We start from the raw sequence: 7,686 nt of genomic DNA on the forward strand, positions 1-7,686 counted from the left end.
GGGTGACACACTTAAGGTTTGATATCGTTTAAGTAGATATGGAATATGGAATGGAGTTCAAAGTTTTGTTCGGAGTCTCGGATGGGATCCAGGATATCACGAGAAGGTCCGGAATGGTCCGGAGAGTAAGATTCATATATAGGAAGTCACTTTCCAAGTTTGAAAATGATCCGGTGCATTTATGGAAGGTGCTAGAATGTTCTAGAACCTTCCGAAAGAAATCACCATGGAAGGTGGAGTCCCGGTTGGACTCCACCAACCCTAACCAGCCAACCAAGTGGGAGGGTGGAGTCCATGGAGGACTCCACCTCCTTGGCCGGCCAAGCAAGGGGGGAAGGGGAGAGTCCCTGTCCCTCTAGGTTTCGTCCATAAGGCAGTTTTTGAATTGGGGTCTTATTCGAAGATTTTGGGCAAACCCTTGGGGATCCACCTATATAATGAGGGACAAGGGGAGGGGGCCGGCCACGTCTTCACCACCTTGGCCGCACCCCTAGAGGCACCAAGGCCGGCGCCCCCTCTCCCCAAACCCTAGTCGCCCCTCCTCCACATACATCTCTAGTAGCGCTTAGGCGAAGCCCTGCCGGAGATCTCCACCACCACCGCCACCACGCCGTCGTGTTGTCGGGATTCCGAGGAGGATCTACTACTTCTGCTGCCCGCTGGAATGGGGAGAAGGACGTCGTCATCAACACCGAACGTGTGACCGAGTACGGAGGTGCTGCCCGATTGTGGCTCCGTCAAGATCTTCTATGCGCTTTTGCAAGCGGCAAGTGATCGACTACATCCACAACGAGATCTAATCTCGTAGGCTTTGGAAATCTTCAAGGGTTAGTCTCATGATCTTCTCGTTGCTACCATCTATTAGATTAGATCTTGGCTTGTTATTCGTTCTTGCGGTAGGAATTTTTTTATTTTCTATGCTACGAATCCCATCATTAGGGACATATGCAAGTTTTCCAGCGATTCCGACGCTTCTGTGGTCTGTATCTTGGGAAACCCTAGGGCGGGGACCCCGTAGATCTACCCCTATAGCTTTCTCCATGCGAGGATTTACCAATGGACTTTTTATTTTCTTTGGTTTGTTTAGGAAATATGTACATGGAAACCATAGGTTGGGCATACTTTACCATAAATAGGCTCCGTTTGAGCCGTGACCGGAGTTTCCACATACAGATCCTGGATTTTACCAAATGCTAGCCCATGTATGCGGAAATCGTCAACGTCGGGTACATGCAAGGTTAGCCAAACCTTACATCACACTTGTACACATATGTTTGGGACAGATGCAAGTTTTCCAGCGATTCCGATGCTCCGATGGTCTTTATCTTGGGAAACCCTAGGGCGGGGACCCCGCAGATCTACCCCTATAGGGAGGGACCTAATGCTCACAGCCCAGGTGTTCCGTGGAACCCAAATCCTGCTGTCACCATGTCCTGGAACTGGAAGAACCCACATTTGAAGTGGATGGGGGATGGGCGAGAGAACTATTATTGGGTCCCCATGAAGACCGGAGGGAAGAAGAAGAATGAATGTGCATCGTGCACGCCTAAAGGGGATGCCCTATCATAGTTTGTCTCTGCTGCTCTGATGGAACTATACGCCCTATCACTGTAGCAGCACCTGGTGGAGTCAAGAGTCTAGTACTCCTGTCCTGGGCTCGTAGACTCGTAGGCCCGTCATGGAGGAACGGGTGGTTTGCCAAAATGTTCGCAAAATAGAAAGTTGGCCCGCAGAAGCGGGAAACCCTAGGACGGGAATAGCCTCGGTTAGGGTTAGGGTTGGAGTTAGGGTTAGCAATGGACTTTTTCCTTTGTTTTAGGACATATGTACATCGATAGCAGATGTTGGGCCTACTGGCTCCGGTTGACCCGTCTGCGAATGGCGTCACTCGTGGGACCTACATATGTCATCTACCAATTCTTAAAAAATAGAACCATTTTTACATAATTCAGACTAGTAAATAAATAATAGAAACATAATATAAAGTAATATGAGAGAGAAAAAAATAAATAAAAAACAAAACAAAAACAAATGCCGAGGGTTGCCGTCGGCATAGGAGGGGCATGCCCTATGCCGAGGGTGGCCCTCGGCGTCTTACCTGACGCCGTGAGCACGCCGTCGCGTCGTGGCTGGAACAGGAGGCTATGCTGGTGCCTACGCTGAGGGCCTGGTAGACGCCGACGGTGGCCCTCGGCGTAGCAGCCTCTACGCCGACGGTATGTCTACACCGACCGTCGGCGTTCCAAGCTGCCCCGGCGAGGCCGTACGCCGACGGCCCGACATTTGGCCATCGGCGTACACTCTGGCCGTCGGCGTACACTCCCATTCTTGTAGTGGTCATAGCATTAGAAATCAGATAGCACGCCACCGTTCCGTGTTCCTCTACAGCTATTCTTTTTTTTTATGGACAAAAGGCAGGAGCTCTACAACTATTCTACTACGGAGTACATTAGTTTCTCTAAATACTTACCCGCAAAACAAAGTTTCTCTAAATACTAAGAGATGGTACAGGTTTATGTTCGAAAAATGTTGCTTTCTCACTTGCTTCCGGCGAAATATAACTAATTTTGTTCTACTCCTGGTCTTCTTTTTTTAGATAAAGGAAATATATTAATATCAAAAGATACCAATTACACCCAGTCTCTGCAACAACGGCCCACCCTAGTGGTAGTACGGATGCACACAGCCAAAAAAAGTAAGAAAAACTAAGAAATAAAAGTCCCGCTACACCTGGTCTCCTGGATCAGCTCCACTTAATTTACTGTTTTCAGAAGTGAATATGATCGATCGGACAGAAAATGGGACGCTGACGTATCAGCCGCCCTTATGGCCGTGCACCATTTCAATCAACCATGTTTTTTTAAGAGAACATGTGTGCTTTATTAATCAACGAGACATAGTGTTAACTAGCAAGATGGGGCGCGGCGGCACGCCGCGCTGGTGAGAGGACATTGACAGTTAAATGCATATGTGACATTGACTATGTATGGAAATTTTATCAATATATATATGGTGCACACAACTATGAGTCAGAACCTATAGTTCAGTGGTAGATAATAAAGCAGTTGATGTTACTTATGCAAGGAAAAACAACACATGCTCGTGCGGTCCCACATTTTTAAGGCTTATATGGTCTATGATTCAACCAGTATGTCTAAAGCAGGCTGCAAAGATCAGAACGCCAACCTTGTCAGCAGCAAGACTCAATACCTATTGAAGCAATCACCTCTTTACAGAAATCATTAGTGCATGCTATCCAGTGTATGCATCCTCTGGAGCCAACTATCAAACGAATGAATGACAGGTTACCCTAGGGCGGCTGTAATGCCATCACAATAACTGTGAGGACTAATGTTTCCTTCGTCAGATGCTCAACATTTGTAACCATCGGTGAAGCCGACACTCAGTTGCCGCGGTAAGCTTCTAAGTTCTCGCCCGATCAGTGGCATCAATGACCCGTGTGATGGCAATGGCTATATAACCCAAACAAATTAAGGATCGAATACATCTCACCATTAACAACATAAGCAGAAATAGGCTCATAGTTCTTCTAAGAGGAAAAACCCAGAGACCAACTTATATTACACAATGCAGATTGACTACCATTGGCTAACGACTTGATATAGATGTGGCTAATTATTTGTTTTATATAGATGTGGCTAATTATTTGTTTTCAATCGTCATATACTCGTTATATAGGATAGCATCCATATATTCTCTCCAAGCTTCGTGGCACTTTCTGGACCGTCTGCTCTAGATTAGATGCTATTTTATCCCCCATCATAATAATGTTGACTAAGAAGTAATAAGTTTTGTGCATTCTAAATGTATGAATGCAAAAAATAAAATTATCAAACTCTCCGCCATGATCTTCCATCGTGTGCCTGAAGCTATAGCTTCCATCCTTACTATCTTGCCATATATGAACAGTCTGTAAAGTTTACAAACAAAGCAGTGAAACCCATAGTTGCCGGACTGGAAATGACAACATGTTACCGAATCGAAGTTCAACACTCCTTCCATCTATGATTAAGCACCCTCATCATCAAGGGTTACGCACTCGCCTCATCTATGGTGCACTCTTGTTGGTAATATCTAATATACATGTGATCAACTTCGGCAAGATACTATGGCAAAATAAAGGAAAAGCTGACTTTCTAAATGTTCAGACTCTCTATCCGTGAGCACTTCAGGTGGAGCTCATCAATATCCCTTTTATGTATCATCACTCTAGTTTTTTATAGGTTCAACTTTGTAAAACCGAATGGTGAAACATCATTGCATCTTCAATTTAATTATCAGTATTGGTTTCCTATTTTACCATTAGAAGACATTTTGACTACGAAGGTCATGAAGGAAGTGAAACATACTACGGAAACACTCTTAAGAAAACTCACTTGAACGTTCTTCAAAAGTTCAGCAACCTTTTCAAGTCAACTGCATTTCTCAAGCTGAAGGAAGTGGATATATGAGATACTCTTACATATCAGATGAAGAAGAGAGATATGCATAAGAACCAGAAATAATTAAGTTCAACTATATATTTGATTCCATGTCCATCTCTTCACTAAGAAAATCACAACAACTATTGATTGTAGCATAAATTGAGAAGGACGATGATGAGCATAGACTTCTCCACTTTTGGAACTACCTTCATAGACACATATATAGCTATGCACTATCATGTGAAGAAAGGAGTTATTTCTTTTTATATATCTCTAATGCATGTATTTGTGCAAAAAATGATGCTAATATTCATGTAAGGATAACAGAAGAATATGTTATGCCATGAGAGCACACTTGCATGATGAATACTCCACTTAAAGTGTTTGTTCTTACATGTATTCTATGCTTTTGTTTGTATTTTATATTGGATTACATTTCAAGCTTGTAGAACCACCAGCCTACAACGTCCCTGTAAAATTAATTAACTGCCCCACACACGAAAATTGCTTATAAGAATATTTTATGCTAGCAAACAGTAAGTGAGCTTCTCTTTGACCTCTATCAGGAAACCAAAAGACAACATATATATTGCAGCATGCCATCTCTATAGCAACCAAGCAGGGAGATGCAGAATAAAAAAACTAAGGAGAGAACGGGTCAACAACACTCATATTAAACGGGAAGAAACATAAGTATGGCTCCCATAGAAGATTTATTTTTTACTCCTTGGTCCTAAAGTAGGTCAGTTAGTTTGCTTCTCTAAAATCACAAATGCGGATGAAACATAAATCCAAGTAAATGCTAAATTCTAATTCTTGTTTGGAATATGAAAATCATACTTTCCTATCAAAAATTATTCACAACATTGAATATATTTGAGTGATTACTATGTCATTTTAATGGATCTAAGGACTTAACTTCCCACACAATAAAGGTAAGAGAACTGATTGCCTTTGTGCACCTAGGAAGTTGTTTCCGAAAAGCAAATACGCGGGAAAAAAGAGCAGCGCTCGATCAGGGAAACAACCATCCAAAACCTGTAAATGTCTAAATTTGTTCACTGTTCCTTTTCCTTCAAAAAAATAATCACAAATCGGTGGGAAGTAGTATCTTCATTTAATGTACCAAAATATTTCTAACATTTTTTCATTTGCTCTGCTGCTTCTTGGCTATAATGAAGTATAATTTCAAGTGTGGGCAGTATAAACGAATGTTAAGTATTCCGTTTTTATATCTATTATTGAAATATTTATAATAACATATAAAGAACAAACAATTCTGCATTTCCAAGCTATTCATATATACTGCATAGGTAAAATAATCATACATGGATATGGTGGTACTCCATATTATAGCATGTCTCGAGAACAATTACTTTGGTCGTTTCAGCGACACATATACTTCTATTTGCTGTGGTTGAGGTAGCCTTACTTTGATGGAGATGGAATTAGGTGGTTGCTGCAAGAAAAATAGAAATTGAAATCAACATTTTTCTACAATGATATCTAGCTTATTAAAGTGACACTTTTCTCGGACATCCACCTTGTAAGGTGGAGCTTTTTACTTAGGAGGAAATAAGTAAGCATGATAAAATCTAATAGTAGGCCTTATGCTTAGGTGAAGCCTTGAACAGAGAATTATCCACTTAGTATGAAAGCTTCGAGAGTATAATAAGAACAATAATCCCAACATCAAAAAAAGGACATTACATCATGTCTTGGATAGGAAAACCTAATTTTGTTGTTTAGTTCCTTTAGCCGAGAGTTGGGACTTCTGCAATCGTCTTGCTTACACATAAATCATTAGGATTATTTTGCTGTAATCATTGTTCGAGAGAGTGGAAGATTTTGAGAGGATAGTCAGGTTCACAACAAAAACAAAAGAAAGTGTTGGGAAATAGGCAGGAATCAAACGTGGCATTCAGTAAATTGTACATTTGCACATTACTATTAGGACTTGTACTTACCGACGGCCAGACGCCAGGTTGGAGTTCAGGACAAATATTTTTTCAGGGTTGAAGGATCACACAGGATAGGGAAAAATAGTGTGTGAATCATTTTCCGACATAGGAACCTAAGCAGGGAGTACGTGTGGGCGGAGTGGATATCCTACAATCTACGGAACTACATTAAGTTTACTTTCACTTCCCCTTCTGAATATCTTATAATCCTGCGGATAAATGCAGTTCATAGTGAATTTTGTACGCTACAGTTTCCTCTGCTATTTTTACAGATCCCTCACTTATGTTATCCCACAAATTCAAGAGTCTTCTTCCATACCTTGATCTCCTACCAGTTATCATTCAATGATATAACCAATGAAACCTAGCAAAAAATGAAACAAGATCAAACCAATTACCTACATATATAGTCTAAAAAGGCAATTCTGGAACTTCCTTTGGCAAAGAAAAATAAGAGAATATTTTTGGTACTTCGTGTTTGAGTAGTTGATGGCAGCGCTTAACAAAAAAAAAGGATCAAGGTTGGTACTAAAATATATAAGTTTCTTCTAAACTGGAAGCATCAGAATACACAAGTGCGTAGAAATTCTGCAATTAAGCATATATATGGAAATTCTCTTAATATCCCCATTTGAAACATATAAAGCAAATTAGAAATTAGTAGTTCATCCATTAAACAAAAAGGTACGGAAAGCAAGGCACCAAGTTTTATTCCACAAACGGCTGTCATGTTACTTGATCAAGGCAAACATAATGCACTATATAAGCATTCTAATTTTTGATAAAGGAATGTAATAAGCGAATAATTCAATGGCAGAGGTAAAAGAAAAGAACACGAAGTTCATGTGAGCACACATCATAAGGGTCCAGAAATTTCTCGTGATAAAAATGCCAGTCTGCTTATAAACATGACTATTGGATACTGAAAAAAGAACAAACAATTTTGCAGATAAAAAAATATGCAATTTAACTTCCATGCCTGATCCAATAAAAAAGAACCAGCAATAATGTCTGGCAAATAGCCCTACACCACTACGTGCTACAGAATACAAAAATTGGTTTTCGGGCATCAACCAACCTAATTTGGTAACAATTAATCTATCTGATTCCACGTATCAGAAACATGCATCTCATCCTCCAAATTACCATGAATTGTATATGCAAAAAAAAATTGGCGCACGGGAGTCTCCTTTTGGAGTTTAAAAAAATGGCTAAGGTTGAGTAGTCAATCTAGGGATACAAAGCAAGAACACACATTACCCTGCCAATTTAAGTGGATA

The 7,686-nt window shown here is 40.8% G+C and overlaps 1 long non-coding RNA gene across 2 annotated transcripts in view; it reads right to left on the minus strand.

The window, feature by feature from the left end:
* Positions 1-4,024: 4,024 nt before the first annotated feature.
* LOC124658437 overlaps positions 4,025-7,686 on the minus strand; it is a 6,295-nt gene continuing 2,633 nt past the window's right edge. For both annotated transcript variants that reach the window (XR_006989195.1, XR_006989194.1), the window contains 2 exons: positions 5,774-5,904; positions 4,025-5,483 (listed from right to left, as the gene is read on the minus strand). This is a non-coding gene — a long non-coding RNA (uncharacterized LOC124658437). The remainder of the gene's footprint in view (positions 5,484-5,773; positions 5,905-7,686) is intronic.

This window comes from Lolium rigidum, chromosome 5, assembly GCF_022539505.1.
Source record: "Lolium rigidum isolate FL_2022 chromosome 5, APGP_CSIRO_Lrig_0.1, whole genome shotgun sequence".
In the NCBI taxonomy this organism is placed as follows: Eukaryota; Viridiplantae; Streptophyta; class Magnoliopsida; order Poales; family Poaceae; genus Lolium; species Lolium rigidum.